General features: G+C 43.8%; 1 long non-coding RNA gene across 1 annotated transcript in view; it reads left to right on the plus strand.

Moving 5' to 3' along the window:
* Window positions 1-16,619, plus strand: part of LOC138525824 (uncharacterized) — a 255,159-nt gene extending 238,540 nt beyond the window's left edge. Inside the window, exon 5 of the long non-coding RNA XR_011283443.1 lies at window positions 14,762-16,619. This is a non-coding gene — a long non-coding RNA (uncharacterized lncRNA). The remainder of the gene's footprint in view (window positions 1-14,761) is intronic.
* Window positions 16,620-26,745: the final 10,126 nt, after the last annotated feature.

The following is a 26,745-nucleotide window of genomic DNA, read 5'->3' on the forward strand; positions in this document are numbered from 1 at the left end:
AACACCTTCATTTAGCCAGCATGCCAGGCATCATTTTCTGTCTTTTAGCGTTTTTGTGCTTAAAGTTTTACAAATTTCACACTGTTCTGCAGAGTGTTGTGGGTGAAGGCAATAAATGCATTGTTCATGCCTGTCCCATGCAAAAACTTTTTTTAAGCCACAGTTAGTGCAGGCTTTAAAGATGGATTTCTTCCTTTCCATATTTCGTTTCTCCCTTCTTACTTATCTGACAAAAGAAGAATGTTCTGAAGTTTTGAAGAGATGAGGTTGATGAATGAAGTGTGGAGATTTCTCTCAGGAGAAACACACAAGGACTCCTTCCAGCATGACATGCAGTTAGAATGTGAAGGGAGGCTGCAGGGGAGGAGCTACATACTCGACATCCCATTGGTGGACACCAAAAGCACCCAAAAGGAGGGAAATGGGATACAAAACAAACACCTGAAAAGTTTTCTATATTTACTATTGTAAAAGTTAACAGAGGATTCCCAGCCTGACGACAAGGAATTGTTCATTGCATGCGAATCTATGAAAGATCCAATGCTGGAGAAAGTTTATGAATCTGCCTGATACAAAGAACTGTATTGTAAGAGAAACAAGCACTGGCAAAATCCAAGGAAAATCCAAGGGACTGTATGAGAAAACATGCATTGGCAAGAAACAAAAGAATATAAGAAAATGTAACGAGAGCATGGCGGCCAACCAAGCCACTATACAGCATCAGTAGAATGAGACACAGGTGAATAAATCAAGCATCACTGCTAAATTGAAGCAGTGGCCTAGTGTTGATGGAAATGCAGCAAAGAGGGGGTACCGGTTGAGTGACCTGTAATGGTTGGACTGTGTTGTCGGACATCTGCGCCTAGGCTGAGTGCACCCTTGTATGGAAAAGCCACTGAAAGCCCCCATAAGAAAGCTTGTGTTTAATCTACAACAATTCGTATCTGATTTTGAAGTCAAGAAACTGAACTACGAATGTGAACTAGTGAAAGGTAACTATATCAGAAGAGCTGGGAAGTGTCCCAATGAACTGTGTTGTTTTGAAAAGCTGGAAGATTTGAACTCTTGGGGAAGGGAACCCCTAGGCCTTATGTACTGTTTTGAATTTGTGAAGGGAAAGCTAATTACAAGCCAAGAGCTGAATGAAACTTTTAACTTTGATGCTAACATCCCTACACATTGTATACAGTTAGACTTGAGGGCAAGTATAGGTTTTGGACACAGACAGACATTTGCTTTGAACTTCATGACACAGAATATCCTTTGTTTTCTTTATGTAGGGAAATCCCACTGTAGCATGGGGCAAGTTAGGCCTCATTCCATCCTGCATTTTAGGTTAATAAAAGTCTGTGGACCAAACTTGATTCTGTTGTCTGATTCTACTTCGCGATGCCTTCACACTGGACCAACACAAACAAGATCTTAGCTGGCAAATATTATGGTTTTCCCAAAGGAGTCAGAACAGTGGTACTTCACTTTAGGTCATTGCTTGACAAATATTTACTTGGTTATAGGTCCCCAATATACCTTGGATTTTTTAATCTAAGCTCAGCATCTGACCAAGTCAATCGTACAAAATTATGGGAACTGTTAGCCCTGTGATTGCCAAAGCCACTATTAGCCCTTCTAGTGGCACTTCATAAGGATGTAACTGGCAGGGTACATATTGACAATCAGGATAATGCATCTGTAGTCATTAAATTGGGTCGAGGAGTCAGACAGGGATGTGTTCTAGCTTTTTAATCTGTACATCAAGTCATTGTTCAGCAAATTGAGAGTTCACTGCAAAATAGCTTGAAGGAAAATGTGTGCACTTGCATATGCTGATGATGTAGTCTTAATTGCTGTCACCCAAGAGCTGTGCAGCTGCTAGTACATGGTTTTGTTGAATGTATGGCTGCAAGGGATCTCTGCCCAAACCTTGAAATGGCAAATTTTATGTGCGTTGATCAGCGTAGAGCTAGGCTATCTACAATAGTAGTAGGGTCACAAAATTGGCTTGGGTCATTTCATTCCTCTATTTGGGATTTGCCTTTAAAAGAAATCTGTTCTGGGGTAATCAGGTTACCAATTGCGTTATAAAAATGGCCAAGGCTAACAGAGCAATGTTGCAGTTTAGCAAGACCCTAGGAGGGAACCTTGGATGCGATACTCCCGATCTATCGAGCGAAATCTGCTGCAGTGGCTAGCTATGGCACAGAAGTTTGGGGCTACAGCCTAGTACCATCAATGCAATGCAAAGAAAACAACTTTTTACGTAGTTTGTTTGGGGTGTCAAAAGGTGCCCCTACATTTTTATTACACATGCATGCTGGCCTGGTTTTTATTGCCGACTCAATTAACTTGAAACCACTGACATTTTGGATCAACTTGTGGAGTTGTGGGGAACAACATTTGACCCATTGAATCTTACATGACCTGTTCTCTTCTGGAATAATATATTCCAGTCCTTGGATGCAATATGTGAGAAGATAATGTGCTATTGAACTGGGGACTTCCAGCCCTTTAAGATGAGTAGCAATACCCTTGAGAGGGATGGGGATGCAGATTTTAATCAAACGTCAATAATTCAGATGACACAAATAGCTTGGCAAAAAGTGTGTCTGTTTTAATATAAGTAAGTAAAACAGGGAGTACAACAAACATCAGCAATCGCTCGATACTCAACTCTCAACTCATTTAAGAAAAAACATCTTTTTTATAGACCAAATGTGTCATTACTGACGTGTAGACCTGCGTCATTACCGACGTCATCCTATGTGGCAAGTTTCTAAAACCTATCGGGAAGCGGGATTGGCTCTAGGTGAACTACTAGAAATAGGTGTAATATCTGTATAGAGTAACAGAGAGAAATAGTTGGATAATCAACAACAGGTGGGACAACTAAGCCCTCCCTTCAAAATGGCCACTATGAACGTCACTAAATGTATGACATACCATTGGCTACACAACTATAGAACTTCCAACTATGTGGTCCTCTACAATTGGCTGGCTACTAACCCCCGTCAATAACTTTTCACTTACATGAGCAGCATGCAGACTGAACAACCAGGTGCGTGTGAGCTTGTCTCGATACCAGCTTCTTACCAATTAAAAAGACACTCCATCATCACCTCAATGTTTCAGTGTCAATTAGTGTCTGAAGTTGGCCTTGAGTTTGTACTGTTCTCTGGAATTTTTTAAGGAGTATGGGTACTATCTGGCTTCCGTGCGTAGGTATGATCTCCTCATACATCCAACTTTCTTCCATCACGTGACTGGACACGATGAATTGAGCCTTCTTCGTGCATTTAACTGTATTTTCCAATAGTCCTCTGACATCTTTGTTTATACTTGACCTTCTTGAACAGGAGCTTCTGTTCTTTCACATTCATTGTATCTAATGTCAGCCAATTTTAGTTCTGATAAGACCTTGGCTCTTTGGCTCATGCAACTCCTAGGCTGAAATATATTCTGTTTAATTCAATTGCTTTTGTAACTGCGACACTGAACTAAATTCGAGGCCTTCCTTGTTGTTCAAGACTGCTATATACGAAGTGGAACCTTCATTCTTTATTCAATTCATATGTATCTATGAGGTATATGTATATGTTGGCGCTTGCCGCAAGCTATAAGCATTTGGCTAGCTTCATGATTGCTTTGCTGCTTGCGTTTCATTGCATCTGTACACATTTAAACGAACTAGTTTCTTCATCAGGTTTGTGGCATACGTTTCTTTATCTTGATCCCAAAATGTCACTTATCCTTAGTACTTCATCATTCTTCATAAATCGTTTGCCTCTCAGGTCTGATTATCTTCTATCTATGGAATCGATTCAGTTTCGTATGATGTCATCATTCATCCTGGTCCTTCAGTTTCTTTGTTTCATCAGGAATCGCATTCAAAGGACCATTGTAATGTCTTGAATGTAGGTATGGTTTCCTTAATGGATACTTTACTTCCCATATTCTCTTAGGTATAGGTATTCTTATGGGTACTGCACAGAGTCATTGCTCTTCTTCTTGCCTTCTGATTGGTGTAGTATATGTCACATACTTTGGTTCATACTTCTCAGGCAATGTAGGCAGGGTAGGTGGAGTAGGGGTACTTGGCTCCTCCTCTACACTTCCCCCTCTGGGCGATTTATCGACCACTCTCACATTTTCTTCCATATCCAGACATCCTAGTCTGAAAAAGTGCCTCTTAGGGATCCATATTTTTATGACTCCTTTCAGGCATCCAGCTGACTTCACATGCTCGTCTTTGTTCCATGTCATGAGTGTGCACTGTCTACTTGGACTGCAGTAAATCCATCTTCCCACATACTTCCTGTAGTCCTTTGGATACAAGAACTTCGTTCCCTCGGGTGCATGGATGCAAGACTTCACAAAGTGCCTGATCTCTTCATCAGTCAAGTCTTTAGGCTTCCATCCTGGTTCAACATCGATCATGATCTTCATGTTACGCTCACCTGATATCCCCTGGGGCATCTGGAAGGCTCTGAGATATGGAACCCTGGATGCATAGTTGCCCAGTGCTGAATAATGAATCTTAGTTATTTGTAGGGTGAGCTATCCGTCTGCGTTTCTTGTGCAGGGGCACTTGACATTTGTTGGCGAGCTGCCAAGTTGCTTCACTGGTGCAGTGAGCCTGCTGTGACCCCGAATCTGCTGGTAGGCAGGTAGGTTTGTTAATTGTAAGTCTTTGTTCTGTTCATGGTGGGAATTTGTTAATGTCTATATCTCCTTCTTTTCAGGTGCGCAGGTCTTGATGCTGGCGTGCCAGATTGAGAGGCACGTTTTGAGAGAAGTGAGAGAAAGCGCAAAGCGCAGGGCCTTTATTGTCTTTTAAAGATAATCTGTGTTTTCTTCTTCTTCTCCTCACAAGCTGCTGTGGTGCTGCAAGTAGATGAGAGCGCGATGAAAAACAGGCCCCCAGAATCCGTTAAGGTAAGAACAGCGCCGTGCGGTTGTTTAATATTGAAAGCGAACCTGAATATGTCTCTTTTCCTTTGCAGAGGTTGCTGTGGTGCTCCGGATGGAAGCGTGGCGTAGCGCGATGGAATTCAGGTAAGACTGATGGAATTCGATGTTTTGGAAGCGCGCGTTCTAATATTGCTTTTTCCTTTCTCGTTATTGCAGGTCGGAGTGTTCGAACAGCAGCTGTGGTAGCGGTTTGCCGGAAGTCCTTAAGCTAGTACTCACAGGTGAGTGATGTTTCTTCTTCTCTCGGTTTCCTCAGATTGCAGCCCAGTTGAGATGCTGAGTGCTGGATGGTGTTTTCTCAGGTAAGACAGAATAATCTTGTTCTTGCTCTTGCAGGATTACAGGAAGATGCTGAAGACGAGGAGCTGGACACGGTGAGCGTCACGCTGCTGGTTGCAGAATAACACGAAGCGAGTTCTGCAGTCAGGGTGTGGTTTATATAGCCCAGGTAAAGTAGTACCAGGGAAAGTAGTTCCAGGCCTGCCACACCCAAAACACTAGACCGCATGGCTTGGTTCTTAGAACTAGACTGTGTGGGTGCTTCCATGTGGGATTTAAAGGCTCATGTACATAAATGGGACCTAGTTTGAACAGCCCTTCCTTCCTACATATGAGCCTGGTGTCAAAGGCGCCAGGATTGGCTTCAGGAACCCTTTTGCAATGGTTTTAAGGCCCTCAGGGTTCTGCTGGGAGCCTGCTTGTGGCACAACTTGTGCCCCCTCACAGTGGTCACGACAGCACTCCCCCCCCAAGGCCCCACTCATGCTATCCTTCCTGTCCGGTCCGTTTTTGGTGGGGTTATCCAGGTGAAACCTCTTAATCAAAATTGGTGCATGAATATGTTCATTTGGTTCCCAAGTTCTGTCTTGAGGCCCGTACCCTTTCCAGTCCACTAAATAGCATAGCTTAGATCTGGTAAGTTTCGAAACTAGGATGTTTTTAACTTCAAATTCAGGCTCTCCATCAACTAGCACAGGTTTTGGTGGTGTTAAGACTCGGGTTCCTGGTTGGACAGGTGACACATGGAACACCGGATGAATTTCCATGCTTGGTGGTAAGGCTAACTTGACGGCCACCGGATTTATCACCGATTCGATGGTATAAGGTCCTAGATATCTTGGATGAAACGTCCGGGTACCTTTTATGGGCACATGTTTTGATGCCAACCAGACTTCGTCTCCAACTTGGTAATCGGGAGATTTCTTTCGATTGCCGGTCCGAGAATTTTTTTTGTCTGTCTTTGGCTTGCAGTAAATGTTCATTTGCCCTTTTGAAGGATTGGGTTATGCTTGGGTTTAGAGTCTTTACGCTGGCATTTCCAAGGTCGTGGGGGAGTCTAGTTCAGAGGTACGAGGATGTCTTCCGTACATTGTGTAGAACAGGCTTTGTCCCGTGCTGGGGTGTATGGGTTATTGTATGCGTATTCCGCTATCCATAACACGTCTTTCCAATTCTCTTCCACTTGATGCAGCATGCAACGTAGATACTGTTCTAATGTCTGGTTTGTTCTTTCTGTTTGTCCATCTGGTTGGGGGTGATGGCTAGTGGATAATCAAACATCGATGTGTGCCATGGTACAACATTTCCTCCAGAAGTTGGATACAAATTGGCTTCCACGATCTGAGATTAGGACTGAGAGGAAACCATGCAGTTTTATAATCTGTTCAAGAAATGCTTTTGCCAGAACAGGAGCGAAGGAAGTCCTTTGTATGGAATGAAATGTGCCATTTTAGAGAACAGGTCTACAACCACCAGAATGGTATTAAAACCTTGACAGGGAGGTAAGTCCGTAATAAAATCAAGAGTATGTCAGGGAGCCGGTGGAATATCCAGTGGTTGTAGGAGGCCAGCTGGTTTCTGTGTTTGTGATTTATTCTGTGCACATATCCCACAGGATAGAACGAATCGATTAATGTCCTTACGCCAGGTTGGCCACCAATAATTCCATTTAACCTTGGCTAGAGTCTTAGCAATTTCGGGATGGCCTTTGATCAGGGAATCGTGATAACCAGACTTGACCAATTCTTGCAGATCTTTACTTGGTAGATTTAGTCGTTCCCTGAAGTAGGGTCATTCATCCAGAACCATGTGATGTTCATTTTGGGAATTCCATTTCTGCAAGATCTCGGGGTTCATTAAGGTTCGAATCTTATCTTGAAGTTCACTCACAGTCAATGTGGTGGTGAGTCCAGGTAGTTTATCACTTGGGACGATGGCAACAGGGTCCAGGGTACTGTTCGTTTTCTCTTCAACACCCATATGGGACAAGGCATCGGCCTTCCCATTCCGAACTCCCGGTCGGTATGTTATTATATAATCGGATTCTGCGAAGAATAGAGCCCACCGCAACTGTCGTGACCATTGGGCTTTTGCTGACTTTAGGTATTGAAGGTTTCGGTGATCTGTGATTACTGTGATGTTATGTCTGGCACCTAATAGATACTGCCTCCAGGCTTTGTAGGCTGATGTATTGCCAACAATTCTTTATCTGTAATTGCATAGTTAAGTTCTGGTGGTGAGAATTTACGTGACCAAAAGGCCACAGTGTGTAATTGGCCTGTCTCTGGATCTCTCTGAGAGAAAACTGCTCCCATAGCTACGCTGGAAGCATCAGTTTCCACTACATAGGGGAGATCAGGGCGAGGATGTTGTAAAATTGGCGTGGAGGTGAATCTTTTCTTGAGTTCTTGAAAGGCCTATTCCGCCTCTTCAGTCCATTGGAATTTTTTGTTGTTTTTTTCTCAGTAACAATGTGATTGGGTGGACTATCCGTGAGAAATCTGGATTAAATCAGCGATAAAAATTCGCAAAGCCGAGCATGCTTTGGGTTCCTTTAAGTGAAGAAGGTGATGGCCAATTAAGGATGGCATCTACTTTGTGTAAATCCATCTTGACTCCCTTTGGCGAGAGAACAAAACCGAGGAACTCAACTTCGGTGACATGGAAGGAGCATTTCTCGAGTTTAGCCTATAGTTTGTTCTGGCCAGGTTTTGCAAGGACTGAGCAAACATGTTCCACATGATCTCTTTGAGAGGGGGAATACACTAGGATGTCGTCAATATAGACCAGGGCACAGACATCGATTAATTCCAATAATACATCATTCATGAAGTATTGGAACGCTGCGGGAGCGTTGCACAGCCCGAAAGGCATTACCTGATTTTCGTACAGGCCATACTTGGTGCGAAACCCGGTTTTCTATTCATCCCCTTTCTTAACACGTACAAGGTGGTATGCTCCTCTGAGGTCTAGTTTGGTGTAGATTCGGGTATCCTTGACTTGGTCCAACAGTTCCGGGTAACGGGCAAAGGGTAGCGGTTTTTTACTGTGATTTGATTAAGTTTGCGGTAATCGATACAAGTCCTCAAATCTCCTTCCTTCTTGGGAACGAAGAATAAGGGAAAGGCAGCCAGTGTCTTGACGGGCGGATAAACCCATTAGCCAGGTATTGATCCAGATAGGACTTCAAGTGGAGATTTTCAGTTTCCGTAAGTGCATGAATTCGACCACTAGGAACCTGAGTGCCAGGTATCAGGTTGATCTGACAGTCATAGGGCCTATGTGGCGGTAATGTGTTAGCCTGTTCCTTCTGAAAAACATTTTGATAATCCTGATATTATTTTGGTAAGGTGTCCATTGGTTCTGCAATCCCCGATGCTATTCCTTGAGCTGATTTCAGGTTTGGCTGTGGTATAGATTTCAGGTAGCAAGCGTGGGCGCATTCGTCGGAAAAGGTCAGTCTCTTTGCACACCAGTCTATGTGGGGATTGTGAGTTACTAACCATGGCATCCCTGAGATCAACCGGAACTGAGGAGCTTTGATGAGGTCAAACGTGATTACTTCTTGATGTCCATCCTGACACAGAAGGGTTACTTCTGTTGTGCATTAGGTTACTGGTCCCGAAGCAATTTCTGTACCGTCAACAGTAGTTACCTTTTCAGTTGTTGGTTTTGTGCATAAGGGAAGTCCCATTTCTGTTGCCAGATCTCGATCTATGTAATTACCAACTGCTCCGCTGTCTATATATGCCTCTATGGCATGCATCCGTGACTCTCGTTGGTGATTGATCAAGATTACCGGTAGGGCGAAATGTGAGGTCTGTGACTCATCCTTCTTGCTTGACAAGCGGACCTCTACGCTTTCCGGGCGTGGTAGTTTTCCGATTCCTTTCCATCATCTTCTTTCTCTGTAGCGCCTACCACCTTCCTTTGAGGTTTCACTGGGCATTCTTTGAGGTAGTGACCCAATTTACAGCAGTATAGGCATAACTGTAGCTGTCTCCTCTTGTCTCTTTCACCCTTGGTTCAAGGGGGTCGTACTCCTCCAATCTGCATGGATTCTGTGGTATTTTCTGATGGACATTGAACATTATCTTTTGAACATACATACATGGCACGATTTTGGAGTCTACTTCGGTTTGTTCTTCGATCCTGTAATCTGTGGTCCAACTGAACTACCAGGTTGATAACAGTCTTTAGGTGGGTCTACCAGTTGAGCATGGACATCCTTCAGGTCTCCTCGTAGGTCCCGATGAAACAACATGGTTCTTTTATCTTCTGGCCACCCCGCTTCTACAACCAGTCTATTAAAGGTGGCAATATAAGTCAGCAAATCTTGATTCCCTTGGCGGAGGGACAGGACTTCGTTATCAAGAGCTTGTCCATGCAAGTGTCGAGCAAATAACTTTTCCATCTCCTGTTGAAAACCCTGAAGTTCTGCAGTAATGGGTCATCCTGGCTCACTAAAGGCACCAACCAGTCTGCGGCACTTCCACCCAAATATGATAACATGAAGGCCACCCTCGCCTGGTCGTTTGGGAAAGCCCCAGGCCTACAAAGCAAATGGAGGCGTCACTGGATCATGAATGTTGCGTACCTTCTCGGGTCTCCATGAAACCATTGTGGTGGTGCCAGGGGTACTGCTCCCAGCAACGTTATCTGTACTGGATTGACTGATGATAGTGTAGCGACAGATGGGGCGAATCCGGGCAATAGAGCCTGCCCCACCTGTGTTTGTAGTAGCTGTTTGCTTAGTTCATCAGTACGGTCTTTTGTGACCATTAACTCTCGTCTTAAGGCATTGGTTTCCTGCCGGGCTGCGTGTACCTCGGTGCGTAATTGTCCGGAAGCTGGGCTAACAGATCAGTTTCCGATGTTTCCATGATGCCCAGGTGGATAAGGTTTAATGGCTTTGTGTTCTGTTTCGCTCACCTGATATTCCCAGGGGCGTCTGGAAGGCTCTGAGATCGGGAACCCTGGATGCATAGTTGCCCAGTGCTGAATAATGAATCTTAGTTATTTGTAGGGTGAGCTATCCGTCCTGCGTTTCTTGTGCAGGGGCGCTTGACGTTTGTTGGCGAGCTGCCCGAGTTGCTTCACTGGTGCAGTACGCCTTCCTTGGGCCCAGGCCTGCTGTCACCCCGAATCTGCTGGTTGTGAGGTAGGTTTGTTAATTGTAAGTCTTTGTTCTGTTTATGGTGGGAATTCATTAATGTCTTTATCTCCTTCTTTTCAGGTGCGAAGGTCTTGATGCTGGCGTGCCGGATGGAGAGGCACATTTTCTAGGTAAGAGATAGCGCGAAGCGCAGCGCCTTTATTGTCTTTTAAGGCTAACATGTGTTTTCTTCTTCTTCTCCTCACAGGCCACTGTGGTGCTACGAGTGGATGAGAGCGCGATGAAAAACAGGCCCCCGGAATCCGTTAAGGTAAGTACAGCACTCTGCGGTTGTTTAATATTGAAAGCAAACCTGAATATGACTCTTTTCCTTTGCAGATGTTGCTGTGGTGCTCCGGATGGAAGCGTGGCGTAGCGCGATGGAATTTAGGTAAGACTGATGGAATTCGATGTTTTGGAAGCGCGCGTTCTAATATTGTGTTTCCCTTTCTCTTTATTGCAAGTCGCAATGTTCGAACAGCAGCTGTGGTAGCGGTTCACCGGAAGTCCTTAAGCTAGTACTCACGGTGAGTGATGTTTCTTCTTCTCTCGGTTTCCTCAGATTGCAGCCCAGTTGAGATGCTTAGTGCTGGATGGTGTTTTCGCAGGTAAGACAGAATAATCTTGTTCTTGTTCTTGCAGGATTACAGGAAGATGCTGAAGACCAGGAGCTTGACACAGTAAGCGTCACGCTGCTGGTTGCAGAATAACACGAAGCGTGTTCTGCAGTCAGGGTGTGGTTTAATAGCCCAGGTAAAGTAGTACCAGGGAAAGTAGTTCTTAGAACTAGACTGTGTGGGTGCTTCCATGTTGGATTTAAAGGCCCATATACATAAATGGGACCTACTTTGAACAGCCCTTCCTTCCTACATATGAGCCTGGTGCCAAAGGCGCCAGGACTGGCTCCAGGAGCCCTTTTGCAGTGGTTTTAAGGTCCACAGGGTTCTGGTGGGAACCTGCTTGTGGCACAACCTGTGCCCCCTCACAGTGGTCATGACACTTCATCCCTATGGCTTTCTTTGCTGTCTTCTTACACTGTGAGATTATTATCTTGATCACACAGAATCCAAGCATCACTAACAATAGCAATGCTCCAAGAAATGTGAACATATATGCCATCAATTGTGGAACCCATGAAAAGAGATTTCCAAACCAGCTGTCATCAGCAATATCTTCTACTTCTTCTATCATGTAACCATGAAGTTTCGTCAACATGTTTATGGCCTCTGTCAAAGTTCCATTTTCGTCATTGTGAGAAGGTATAAATGTGCAACACGATTTTCCAATTTCGGCACAAACACCTCCATCCATGGCTATAATCATATCCAGAACATATCTGTTCTGGAGAGCCAGTAGCCTTACAGCTCTCAGTTCTTCTCTGATTGCATTGAATCCTTTTATAGTGTTGTTAATTGTCTGTAGTAATTCCCATCTGGTGATTTGTAACCATTTGGTATTTGCTCCAACCTGGATTCTTGGCATAAAGATCATTGTGAACACTGATGCGGTCTGGCTGAACAGCCTGTTTTCATATGGAATGGGATCAAAGGCTTCTATTGATTTAGCAGAGAAATAATTCTCTCTCTTTGTTCGACTTATCAGGCCCACGAATCTCCTCCTCCTTAGATGAGCATCTGCTTTTGGAAAACTGTCAATGTTCAGGTCACCTTTAGGAATCACCAATGCAGGGACATGCACATTCACTATTGTGCAAATTCCTCCCCAGTCTTTAGGCAGTCTGGCGTAGGCTTTTGATCCACAAGCCTAATAATGATCCATTATTACTGCTATTCCATGTACCATTCCTGGTGCATTGAATATTCGTCCACAGCTCTGATTTTCTCCCATTTTTCTTGTACCATTTTTCCTGAAGCAAAACTTAGAACTTTCTAATGGTACTATCTGCAATGGACCTCCCCTGTTTTCAACCCATGTCAGTAGTTTAGTAAGTCTTAGCCATAATTGCTTGCATCCATTCTGCACTATGTCAATAGTAGGTTCATAACAGCCAATAACTACCCATGCTCTACAGATCACCACTCCTTTTTCCCCATCAATCTGGTGATAGTACTGTTCCCAAAATCTGCATTTGTCCTCTGATCCTCCATCTGCGAGCTTCTTCTGTAGTTTTTCCTTTGAGATCAAGTTTTTTGTTCACTTCCCATCTAATACCAGCTCCTTTTACTCCTGGCTTCTCATATCTGATAATGCGATTTCTCATCTGAGCTCTTTTTCTTGTCTTTATATCTTATATGTAGTCATCTTCATCTGGATCTGTCTTTTCAGTTGCCCATTTATGCATTGCTTCCCATAAATTGACCTCTTGGTTTACAAAGTGCTATGCGCGACAGGCAATGCGCTGTCCGGACATCAATTATAACTTGCTATGAAGATTTTTGGCTTCCCCATGCTGTATGGCAGGAGTGCACATACAAAGCAGACTTCTTCTGACGTCCTTCTTCCAACTTCTTTCATGTGTTGGTACCATATGTTGTTTCCCAAGTGTGCTGTGTTGTCTAGATAATCATTCAGGTCATAATTGTCTTCTTGGGTGCCTCTTTTAATTCTCAAAGTCTTTTTGTAGTTTGCTATAACCACATCTCTGAACACATCGGTATAGTTTCTTCTGGCTGGTTGATTTGCAGGAACATCCATCAGGTTTCCTATAGGTAGAAGAAAGTTCAGCAAGTCTTTCTTTATCCCTCTGTCTCTTTCTGGCAATGGCTATAAACAGCCATATTGATTCTGCTATCCTCTCTGCACGTGATTGTCTTGTGGGCTTGTGCTTGGGCTTTTGTCACTGGATCAGGTGTGTCTGTATGCATTATCTATGTGGGCCCAACCTTTGTCAATCCCTTATTTTGCTTGTTTTGCTGACCCTGTCTCTGGCATTCAAAAGTAGTGTTTGAAGCAAGTACTATGTGTGATGTATTGCTAATAACTTGCATTTTAATCTCAGGTATCTAAATGGCCTGGGTTGTTTTGGAGTTACCACGTTTACTTTTTCCTTCTGCTCAGACACATATATAGGAACTTTTGCATCATTTGCTCCTATACAGAAAGCAGTTCTAACTGTCAGTGAAAGCAGTATCAGTATGAATACAATACATGTGTAAACAATGCAATGGTAGGTGAGTCGACAGCACCTGCTTCTAGGGCAGTATGACTGTCGGTCCTCTTGGGGCAGCACAAAATTGCTGCTCTGGTTCCCCATCTCGATCATTTGATGCTAAGGAAGGAAAAATATTTTTACTGGAACTGCATTTTAGATTTGTTTCTGGAATCTTTGTCGTCTTCTACAGCATTCGTCCTTAATCAGCTTAGCTGCTTTCTGGAATCAATTTTTACACCAATCGTGATGCAAATATTCTTTTATCGTGAAAAAAGATGATTTCTGCGAGCTACGTTGAACTCTGCTTCATTAACTAGTTCCCAATCTATACCTCGAATCTGCTTCAAACTAGATGATATTGTAGTTTCCCTGTCAGCATGAACAAACTTTCAGGTTTTTTCGCCAAATGACATTGTAGCTTCCATGTTAGCATGAATAAAGTTTTAAGTGTTATCACTTCCTCGATCTGTCCCTCGGAGGAAATGTTTCTATAGAGCTCTGTGGTTTCTTTCAAAATAGATCACCACCTGGATTATTATGCCTTCCAGGATCACGTTAAAATTTTCAGTATTTCTTGGGTCCCTTAGAAATGAGATCACATTTGTGTGCCTTTCAACGAGATGCGAGTCTTCAATTAAACAAAAGAACACCACACTGACCAGTCTATGTGCTGCATCGGGTGACAGGGGCATTTGTGTTTTCTTCAGTGAACTCAAGCAATTTCAAAAACTTTTCAGTGATGATTATAAGCAGTCGTCTAACAATTTTTTCGTTGTCAGTATTGCCAAGAAAATCTGGTATGCGACTAGTTCTCTCCACCAGTCGCGGATAAGTGTGCAATGCCAACTCAAAGTAAATAAGTATGTGCCTAGAAAGGTCATCACTGCGTAACACCATGAGTAACTCCAAACAAGTGCTCTGTGTGGAACGAGTCTGGATACTGTATTCTTTTCCAATTGCTGTATCCATGATCAAACTTTGGAATATCCTTAACTTTATCAAGGCTTAAATGTGCCTCAGTCCAAAGTTAATAACCTTTTCACTTTTCTTATCAAAGCTTTAAGCATGCCTCAGTCCAAAGTTAATAACCTACGGTGGCTTTCAAGAATGCAGATCTTCCCTTAACCCTGCAACTAAGATGCACAGAGTGTTCGAATGTGTCCTTTTACCCTTTTATTTATACCTAAAAAGTAAATGTCTAAATTAAGCCACAGTCCAACTAAACGTTCTTCTTTCTTTCCACTTGACAGGTTATGCGTCCTTCTTCCAAGTCATGGATCTCATCTGCACATGCTGTGGTTCTTCCCCGATGATTGTAGCTTCTTCGTGGTGGGGTGTAAGCAGAGCTGTCTCTCCGGTGTATATCGTTATGTCACCCAGGAAGATCCAAGCTCGCCTACCCTGCACTTTGACAGCAGATGGCATGAAATCCTCGACAATGAAAGGACCGTGTATGGTTACGAATCAGGATGTTGTCTCCTGGGTAAATTCTTGGTCGTAGAAATTCAGGAGTTTGGATTGTTGAAGCATCTCCTTCTGTGTTCTGTACTGCTGTACACCCTCGTCTCTGCAACTGTCCTGAAATTACAGAAAAACTAGGTGCCAAACAGTTCAAGTAGTTTTGCATTTCAAGTCCTAACACTTCTGATGTTGGCTGGAGATGGAGGCATTAAAGGAATTCTCATCCTCCTGCCAGTCACAATCTCGTGCGGTGTAAGATGGTGGTCAGAACCTGGTTGGTTCCTTATTGCATACAATGTCAGTGGTAGGCAGTGCAACCAACTTAGCTATTCTTTCCTTTAACAGGCTGTTGAGCTTTTCACAGATACCATTTCCTTGAGGATGATAAGCTGAAGAAAACGTATTTATTTATTTTACATTTTTAAAGCGCTCACACAGCCCGCAGGCATCGAGGCGCTGTTACAGAAATTGTTTGTTTTTTTTAGTTGCGTAATTGTATTTTTTTTGTGTGTGTGTCCTAGTTGCGTATTTATAACGCGCTTAAACACCCAGAGGTTTCTAAGTACGGATCTGGGGATCGAACCTGTGTTGCTTTGTGTCGTCTTGCTTCCAAAGGGCGCACGTTGCCGCTGGGCTATCCTCCCGGGACATGTTTTATTCCGAGCAGCAAAGTGATCTGCTCAAAAACTGCATTATCAAAATGAGGCCCATTATCCGATCTCATTACTTCACACACCCCCATCTGGGAAACACTTCCCGCACCAAAAACTTGGCTGCACAGGTAGAGTCTGGGTGCCTACATGGACCTGCCTCTATCCATCTAGAGAAAGGACATACTACAACTAAAAGGTATCTGTATCCATTACAAACTTGTATCATGTCGACATAGTCGATATGCAAGTGGTGAAAAGGGCATTTGGTCTTGGGATCACCCCCCTCACTATGCGTGGTGTATGCCCAGACCTGAACTGCTGGCAAATAATACAATTTACCATAAAAAATGCAACATGTTCAATTAGGTTTGGTACAAACCAATCCTCAGCAATGGTTGCAGCAAGATTCTCCCTAGTTGTATGTTGTGCTGGATAGTGTAATTGTTCTAGCGCTATCTTTAATAAGGCTATAGGCATTACTGGTTTACCAGTGCTGTCTTGTCGCCACAATGCTTCAGAGGGGTTTAAAGAACACCCTCTTCGCTTCCATAAGTTCTTTTCTTTTTGTGGTGCCTCCCCTTGGAGTTCTACTATCTGTGTGTTAGGCATATGGTTGTATCCCTCATCCATATTTAATATTACAGTCATTATTTCATTTACATCAATGGTTTGAACATTCATAATTTCTATATCTGTATTTACTATGCTTTTGGCTTCGGCGTGTGCTGCTTGATTTTTCCGTGCAAGATATAATCTGTCCCTTTTGTGTGAGCTGCGCATTTAACGACTGCTATGCCCACTGGGAGTTGTAGTGCCTTAATGAGCCCATCCAATAAGGCTGTGTGCTGCACTGGCGTGTCGTCCTGTCAGAGGTAGCCCCTCCTTTTCCAGCGCGCTAATCCTGTATGCACCGTCAACGTCACATAGGCGGAGTCGCTGTATACTGTCACTTCCTGGTCTGCATGATTCTCAATTGCGAGAATCAACGCCAATAATTCTGCAGCTTGCACTGAATAATGTGATGGCAATCGAGTACTTACGAGCACTAGACATTCTCCATTTGCCAAATGTTTCACTACTGCAGCGCCTGTATATCTTTGCCCATCATTTTGATAGATTCTGGAAGAACCATCAATGAAGACAATCTCTCCTCCTTCGAGTGCATTCTCCTTTACTCTAGGAAGCTCATCACAGAACTCTTCATAGTGTGCACAATCATGTATAGGCTCTCCTTCTGTGATTGGCTCAGCTATAGACATAGCTGGATTCACTATTTTACATCGGACTATTTTAATCGCTGGAGTCAATATGATTACCTCATAGGCAGAAGCCCTTTGAGTAGTCAACGTGCCTTTTGGTTTTTCTAAAATTTTGAATAATGCATGTACAACTAATAACGCAGTGGATTGTCCCATCACTATGTTTGTTGCTTTCTCTATAGCGAACGTGGCAGCTGCTAAACATTGTTCGCATGAAAAGTGACCTCTCATTACTGGGTCCAAAATTCCACTGTAATATGCAAGGGGTTTGTACCCCAATGTAGTTCTCTGTGTAAGTACTGCTGTCATAAAAGTACCATCTGTGTGCAAGAATAAAAATAATTCCTCTGCATAATTGGGAATCCCTAAAACTGGAGCCGTGCAAATGGCCTTTTTCAGTTCATCAAACCCTTCTTCCATTGCCTCAGTCCACACGATTTTTTCTTTTGTAGCCTGTGCTTTCTTTAATGCCTGTAAAAGTAGTGTACGAGCTGTAGTCAAAGACCCAGGCTCGAACATAATTGCATAATCCTAGAAAACTCTGCATTTGTTTTATCGTGTGTGGCTTGGCTGTTTTTAAAATGGCCTCAGCTCTTTCAGGAGTAACTTTCTTTCCCTCATGTGAAATCAATTGGCCTATGTACAACACTTCTTGTTGACAATATTGTAACTTTTCCTTGTCAATCTTATATCCTTTGTCAGCAAGTTTAATCATCTGCTCAACAGAATTGGATCTGCACTCTTCCTCTGTGGTGCTGCAAACTAAAATGTCATCTACGTATTGCAGCACAACACTTTCTAAAGCAATATTGCTCAAGTCCATCTGGAGGACTCTGTTAAAAATCGACGGGGACTCAGAGTACCCCCGGGGCAGCCTTGTGTTTTTTAATTGCACTTGTCTAAAAGTGAACAATGTCAAATCTTGTGAGGTTTTATGCACCGTAAAATATTGTGCATCAACAGGTATATTACATAGAATCGTGGACGGGTTAGGGACTAGAGGGAACTCGGTCTCTACAATCTTGTGTATTGGCCTTAAATCTTGTATTAAACCCCACGACCACCTCTTTGATTTTTTAATAGGATAAACTGACGTATTACATGGTGACTCTGACGTCACTAGGATACCTTGGTCCATCATGGCGGAAATTGTCTTGAAAATTCCTTCATCTGCCTCTCGAGACATGGGATATTGTCGTGCTCGAGGTAAACTTGCTCCTGGTTTCAATTTAAGCTTCACTTCCCCAACTCATTTCAATAAACCTACGTCATAGGGGCCTGTACTCCACAATGAGATTGGAACTTTTACCATATCTTCATCAAAATATTAATGATGCTTTTTTGTTAGCATCATTCACTGCAGGACCTCTCTCTTAATCGCTTTGACCCAATAAGTAATGCTGATTTCAAATATCATGATATCGTCAGATTTGTCATCTCCAAACAAATCTTCATCAGTGACGTCAGTCACTCTGCAGCCTTCCTCGATGGCAATTACTGTGCACCATTGTCTACCTTTGTCATCAGTTGCATCAAGCAAAGCCATATTTCCTCAGACTATAGCTGCGTCTACATCTAAGGGGAAAATTTGCCCCTCTTCTTCATCCATGGGTATCTGTGGTCTAAATAGAAACTCATCTGGTATTCTCATGGTTCTGCCTACTAGACCTGGCAGCCACGTTAACAGAATGCGTATCCCATAATGGAACACTTCGGGTTCCAATGGTATTGATCTAGGCACTATTTGTCCTGAGTATGCCCTGATCATTTTGCTCACGTTTAAATAATGCATCCCCGGTGTTGAGCATACTATGCCATCATCTGTAAATGAAATGGTCATATTCATTTTTGTCATTAAATCTCGTCCTAATATGTGGACATGTGTTTGCCTTGAATAAAGCATTGGCACCTTCATATCACACTCTCCTATAGAGACTGGTAATTCTTCTGTAAAAGGAACATGACTCGTAGTTCCTGTAAAGCCCTGAGTATTCATCGCATCGCCAGACATTAAAAATGTGCCCTCAAGTATACACGAGCGTGTTGCACCCGTGTCCACTAGGAAGGAGTAAGCTTTGCCACCTAATTACATCTATCCTCGGTTCTTCACGAGGATTTAGCGTAATAGATAGGACTGAACACATCAGTTCCCCCAGTGAGCTGTCCTATTGCGGGTACAGCCTCCCACCATCACTTGTGAATGGATTTCCTCCATCAACAATGACACCTCCTATTCTACGCGTCATAGGCTTCCCTGTGTTTGTGTTTTGCTGAAGTTGCATAGGAGATTGCTGTGATTGTCCTTGCAGTTGATTACCTATCATTTGGTGAGGTTGCAAGCCTTGCTGCACTCTCGGCGTTTGCTGATGCACTGTTTGATCTTGCGCAACTCCATTTCCGCTCTGTTGCGAATATGCAGGTGGATTTGGCATACACTGTCTTGTAAAATGAGCATTCTGTACCATCCCTTGGCTTCTACACATATATGCCCTGTCATTCCACAAGTCCAATACACAAGCGGGTGTCTTCCCATCTGCCCATTTTGCATGTTTTGATTACCATTTTGAAAATTCTGAAACCCTTGTTGGTTGTTCTGAAAACTTCCTTGATTATTCTGCCAATATCCTTGATTAGCTTGCCAACCTCTCCCTTGATATCCCCTTCCTCTTGGTGCATATCCATTATTTGTCTGATCGAACTCTCTTTGGTTATTTATTTGCGGCATAGGTACTGCTTGCTGTGGGTTTGATCCGTACACGTTAGTTAACATTGCCCCTTCAAAAGCATATTTGGATAACTTTTTCTGCACTAACTTTGCTTCTTCACCTTTTCGTGCATCGTCTTTTTTGCGATTCTTATCCTGTAGGAGTCTGCAATAATGTGTGATGGTCAACTGGATTTCCGACCATGGTTTTGCTTCTATCCCCACTCATTTCTTGAGCTGTTTCTGCACTTGCTCTGGCAGCCATGGTAAAACACACGTATAGACTTCCCCCAAGCCTCCCGTGTTTCAAGCGTCACATGCGTCTTGAAAACTTTGAATATAAAGCAACAGATCCTCTCCTTCTTTCATCTTTCTTGTCATTATGGCTCCCATATCGGACGTATCCGGATATAACACTCGAAGCGCTTTCCAAATCGCTGCTCTACAGTTTTAAACGGTGCTCTTTCATGCGCGTTGTTGACTGTAGTTACACCTGGGTAACCTGCTCGTAACCTGCTCGTGTCCATACGTCATCAGCTCTTTCACCAAGTATGGCTATTAGAAGACCTTTAATATCTCCTACAGCTAATATATTCCCTCCCGTCAACTCATGTATCAGTTTTCCAGCGCCGGAAATAAAATTTGGGAGTTTACATTTTAAGTTTTCCCTGTCCATTTGGGGCTATGGTATATACTGTGGTCTGGCTCCTCCTTTTTTTAACAAAGGGAACCGCGATGCTCCAAATTCATTGTCATCTCTCATCATTTGTCTATCTATTGCTGGAGTAAGATTCTCACATCGCTGTCTACCTGGCAATGACCTTATCCTGCTTACATAGGGCGGGGACTCCCCCCCTCTGACCATGGGGTTACCCCTTATGTCGGTCTGACTGTGTCAGTGGCTCTGATGCCTTAGACTTAGGAGGTAATTTTAATTCGGCCATTTTACTTCTTTATCCAACGGCAGATGTTCTTCTAGCTCACTTATAAAACTCCTAACTTCCCTCGAGTAGGTTTCCCTTTCTTCGTCTGATACTTCTTGTGCCCAACTTGTGCAACTCCTCTCATCGTTATCTCTATTTATTGTTAACCTGTCTAAAGACAGCTCCTTTTGTCTCGTGCTACAGGAGGCTTCCTCCATGTCATACAACTGCGTACTCTCAAGACGCTCATTTTTTCCCTTCCTTTTTGCTTCTTTCTGTGCTTGCATTTCGTGATATACTTTATCGATCGTTTCCCCAATGCGTTGCAAATCAAATTCGTCTTCCAGATTTACTCCAGAAGTGCTTGGAAATAGCTCAGACTCGGGAAAAGATTCCTCTGTGTCTTCCCAGTTTACCCGTGGATTGGGATTTCTTACTTCCCTTTACAAATACTCAAGATCGCGTGCTCTACGTCTCCTTTTGCGCCCCATGTCATCATCAACTTCTCTGCGCTTTCTCGCCTCTTCTCTTATTTTATCTTCCTCTTTCTTTTTCATATCCCTTTGTTCATTTGCCCTTCACCTTTCCTCATCCCTTCACCTTTGTATTCTTTTTTCTCTTATCCTTTCCTGTTCATCGGCTTCTATTCTTTTTTCCTTTAGTCTTTCCTTTTCCTCAGCTGTTCTTCTTTTATTATCACGTTTTCTTTATTCGTCTGCTCTCTCTTGTTTTTTAGCTTGCTCATCTTGATATAATTGCTCTCGTCTTTGTCTATCTTTTCTTCTCGCTCCTTCATCTCTCAATCGTTCCTCCCTTTCTTTGTCTCTCCTGTTTTGTTTGTCTTGATCTCCCTTTTGTCTTGCATCTTCGATGCCTTTACCATCGAGTTTAAGTAAAATCTGACCTCCCAACCATTCGTTCTGTACGAGCGATATCTCATCAGTTTTATCCTTATCTCCCTTCGATCTTTTTGTTTCTCTCCCTTTGTCTAGAGATGTACTTGCTTGATCACTTCTCTCCTTATCGCGTCTCTCCTTGTCCCTAAGGACGATTTTGGAGGTTATAGCTTTCTCCGTGTCTTTCTCTGGGCCCTCGTCACTACTTTGCGTAGGTGACTCGTATGACGGATTGCTGTATCCTGTCGCTGCTTTAAGTTTTCTCGACTTTTATTTCAGACAGGGCGGGCAGAGCAGAAGGCTCTTCACCCCCCTCTTGGCATATGTTGAGTATCCAATCTAAAGGAGGCTACTCCTCCTTCTCGTGTTCATACATTTTCAAAAGCTCTAGATTCGCTAGGTGCTTTTCAAACTTTTTTCCTGTGTACTCAGCATGCAAATATGTTGTCATGTGCTGTAGAACTGTTCTCAATAATGACCCGCCTTGGAGCCACGGCACAAACATTTTGTCTGCAGTCCCTTTAACCCATTCTGCACTGTACTGTTTAAGTTTAAGCGCGTGCTTTGGTAGCTGGTTACTAACATGCACTAATGGCGCAACTTCTTCCATTTGTAACTTTTATTTCTCCTTTTCTATCACTTCGCTTATGTTCTAATTACAGTTTTCAGTTTTATTTTTCAATCAACATACACTTATGAGCGAGCACCAATCGTCGCAAGCTCCAATCCTGTTTATAATGCAATTTTTTAGTTTAATCTTGCTAAAAAACAACCATCAAAGTTTAATCTAAAAGAAATCACTTTTTGCGTCTTACTTCCACATTTCCTTATTACTTAAAACATTTCTTTTTCATCACACTTTTCAACCACACATGTACGTGCACCTTAAGATCCTTTCCTTAGGACTTGTCTTACCCTCTACAATTCTTGTTCAGACTGGAACTTAAGCCAATTCCCTTAAGAAAGTCTTTAAACTTATCTCTTCTCCTATATTGTCACAACCCAGAGGTTGTTTTCTGGTTGTATGCAGTATTTCCTTTTGCTCAAGTAATCCTGGGCTTTTATGGAGATGCGCCCAAGACTTCCCTCCCAAGAGCTCAGCCTTCAGGGATAAATAAACCTGACAGGTTGGGGGCTTGAGCGAAAAGGCCGGAGCAGAATCGTCAGAGCTAGAGGGACAAAGAACAAAACAAAGAAAACAGTTGTTCAGAAAAATGCAGCCAAGTAGTGTTGGATCACAAACAGCCAACACCACCCCCAATCCCCACTCTTACCTGCACCGTAGAAATAATATACCAGTAACCTACTAGTATCGAATTGTAGGGAGGGAGGAGTGGAAGTTTGCCAGTATCTTAGGATCACCAGGGCGAAGACCGCAGAGCGTCCCAAGTAGGTTCAAGGCAATCCAAAGTATAAACAGCAGAGCGTCCCAAATAAAGGTTCAAAGCAATCCAAAAGGTAAACAGCAAAGCGTCCCAAATAAAGGTTCAAAGCAATCCAAAAGGTAAACAGCAAAGCGTCCCAAATAAAGGTTCAAAGCAATCCAAAAGGTAAACAGCAAAGCGTCCCAAAATATAGTTCGAAGCAACAGAAGTAAAAGGAAAATTGAAATGGGAAGTGAGCATTCACTTCACGCTAATTTCCTTACGGAGATGTTCGAGGTATCGAGTCACCAAAGTTTAAGGATTTAGAATTAGGAGGTCGAGAATGAGTAAGCCGGGTTCAGAATATCCAAGGGGAACAATCGAGGGAGGCTGGCGTCGGGAAGCAGGTACGGACAAGGCGAAGGCAATAAGTTAATTCAGGCGCTGGTTAGTCAAGGATTCGAGAAACGGGTCCGGGAGCTCGCAACTAACAACAGTTTAGGAGCACTCGATCTCCGGATAGATGGGAGTTATATATCGTTCCCAACAAATGAAATCATCGCAACGTCACGCGTACTTCACGCGGCTATGATAGCAGGCGTTGTGGGAGTTGTAGTCTCAGGGACTTTTACTTGCCGAATAGCGCTCGGATAATCGCCAAGGCAATTTCCAACCTGGCCGGGTCGTGACATATATGTCCCTCACAAAAGTGGGCTCTGAATTAAGGCTTCTGCTAGTATTCTTTAAAATCTAGGAACAGAGCGTATCTTTATAGCGTGGCTACACTTCACAACTATTTTCCTCATATATTACTTGGCAACACTCAAGTCAATGGGCCTCATTACGAGTCTGGCGTTAGCCATGTCGGAAAAACCGGCAGGCTGCCGCCGGATTCATAGTGAAATACTGCCTCCCTCATTGCCGGAATCACCGGGGCATTACAACCCTGGTGACCCGGTAATTCCGGAGGCGGAATTCCGTTAAACCCCATTCCCATGGAGTCCCATAGGACTCCATGGGTATGGGGACCATGGAAACACCGGCACCGTAAATAACGGTCCTGGTGTTTCCATTTCCATCTGCAGGCGGGTGGCGTTACTCCTGCCAGGTCGGACCTAGAGGGAGTGACACCACCCGCCTGCAGAACTCATAATCTGCTGGTTCGTAGACAGTAGTGGCAGCGGGTTTACCACCACCGTTGTTTCCGGACCTGCAGGGTCATAATGAGGCCAAATATCTTTCCCCATATACATTCATTTTATGCTCTTACTCTTGCATTACATTTTATCCCGCCTCCCTCTGTTACTCTCCGTTATTTACTGCACATGCATCTCTTTTTGCCAAGCTCTTTGGTCTTTCACTCACCGTTCGTATGTTTTTGTCTTCGGACCCTGGGGATCACCGCGTTCATTACCGCCTCTTCGAGCTATTTTTCGATCCACTTCTCGTAGATGTTTGAGGGGCTCCTATTCAAACTAGGGGTCCCGTCACACCAAACTTGCAAGTTTTGGGTCCTATTTCTAACCACGATCTACGGGGAGCTTCACGTCCTGTCAGCCGAATGGCAATGGTCGTGCGATATTGCAGAGATCCTAAATTTTACTTATTTCGACGGCCGATGGTATATTATCTAACCATCATTCTCTACTACCAAGTGAACTGGGGACTTCCAGCCCTTTAAGATGAGTAGCAATACCCTGGAGATGGATGGGGATGCAGATTTTAATCAAACATCAATAATTCAGACGACACAAATAGCTTGGCAAAATGTTTGTCTGTTTCAATATAAGTAAGTAAAACAGGGAGTACAACGAACATCAGCAATTGATCGATACTCAACTCTCAAATCATTTGAGAAAAAACATCTTTTTTATAGACCAAATGTGTCATTACCTACGTGTAGACATGCGTCATTACCGACGTCATCCTAAGTGGCAAGTTTCTAAAACCTTTCGGGAAGCGGGATTGGCTCTAAGTGAACTACTAGATATAGGTGTAATATATGTATAGAGTAACAGAGAGAAATAATTGGATAATCAACAACAGGTGGGACAACTAAGCCCTCCCTTCAAAATGGCCATTATGAACGTCACTAAATGTACGACATCCCATTGGCTACACAACTATAGGACCCCCCAACTACGTGGTCCTCTACAATTGGCTGGCTACTAACCTCCATCAATAACTTTCCCCCTACGTGAGCAGCATGCAGACTGAACAACCAGGTGCAGGTGAGCTTGTCTCGATACCAGCTTCTCACCAATTAAAAGGACACTCCATCATCACCTCAACTTTTTAGTGTCAATTAGTGTCTTAAGTTGGCCTTGAGTTTGTACTGTTCTCTGGGATTTTTTAAGGAGTATGGGTACTGTCTGGCTTCCGTGCGTATGTGTGATCTCCTCATGCGTCCAACTTTCTTCCATCATGTGACTGGACACCAGGAATTGAGCCTTCTTTGTAGTCCTCTGACGTCTTTGTTTATACTTGACCTTATTCAACAGAAGCTTCTGTTCTTTCACATTAATTGTATCTAATGTCAGACAATTTTAGTTCTGATAAGACCTTGGCTCTTTGGCTCATCCAACTCCTTAGCTGGAATATATTCTGTTTAATTCAATTGCTTTTGTAACCGCGACACTGAATTTGAGGCCTTCATTGTTGTTCAAGACTGCTATATACGTAGTGGAACCTTCATTCTTTATTCAATCCATATGTATCTATGAGGTATATATGTATATGTTGGTGCTTACCGCAATCTATTTACTATAAGCATTTGGCTAGCTTCATGATTGCTTTGCTACTTGTGTTTCATTGCATCTGTACACGTTTAAACTAACTAGTTCCGTCATCAGGTTTGTGGCATAAGGGAGTAGTTTCTTACCTGTAACTCCATTTCTCCAGCGTTGGTACCTTTCATGGATTCACATGCTGTGAATATTCCCCGTCGTCAGGCTGGGGAACCTCGGTCATTTTAACTAGCGTTTTCCTATGGAAAACTTTGACACTTCAACGTCCCTTTTGGGTGCTTTAGGCATCACCAATAGGACGTAGGGTATAAATAGCCCCGCTCCCGGGCTTCCCTTCAGATTTTAACCTCCAAAGTGGAGGCAACCCAATTCAGGTTTGCATGCAGGGGCGGACGGCGGGCGCATGTGAATCCATGAAAGATACAAATGCTGGAGAAATGGAGTTACAGGTAAGAAACTGCTCCCTTCTCCAGCATTGGATCTTTCATGGATTCACATGCTGTGAATAGATTACATAGCAGTATCCATCATACATGGCGGCGTGCAGATGCAAACCAATACAAAAAAAGAATCACATACATTTTTCCCATCTGAGAAGCAGGTGAGTGTGCCCCCCATCCGCGACCCCTTTAACTTGTTTTTTGATGTTTGATTGCTGCCCCAGGCCCTGCGTTGCCCCTTGCTTCCCGGCCTCCTCTTCCTGGTTATCCCTCTCCCGCCCGCCTCCCAGCCTGCCCCACACCCCTGATTGGCTACTGGCAAGCGGTCGCCTGGGTCTAGCGACCCGTTCGGTGCACCCACTCCTCTTTCCCATCTGAGGAGCAGGTGAGTGTGCCCCCCATCCGCAACCCCTTTTTCTTGTTTTTTGGTGTTTGATTGCTGCCCCAGGCCCCGCGTTGCCCCGTGCTTCCCGGCCTCCTCTTCCTGGTTATCCCTCGCCCGCCCGCCTCCCAGCCCGCCGCCCACCCCTGATTGGCTACTGGCAAGCGGTCGCCTGGGTCTAGCGACCCGTTCGGTGCACCCACTCCTCTTTCCCATCTGAGAAGCAGGTGAGTGTGGCCCCCATCCGCGACCCCTTTAACTTGTTTTTTGGTGTTTGATTGCTGCCCCAGGCCCCGCGTTGCCCCGTGCTTCCCGGCCTCCTCTTCCTGGTTATCCCTCGCCCGCCTGCCTCCCAGCCCGCCCCCCACCCCTGATTGGCTACTGGCAAGCGGTCGCCTGGGTCTA

This window comes from Ambystoma mexicanum, chromosome 7p (assembly GCF_040938575.1).
Source record: "Ambystoma mexicanum isolate Mex_15411 chromosome 7p, UKY_AmexF1_1, whole genome shotgun sequence".
In the NCBI taxonomy this organism is placed as follows: Eukaryota; Metazoa; Chordata; class Amphibia; order Caudata; family Ambystomatidae; genus Ambystoma; species Ambystoma mexicanum.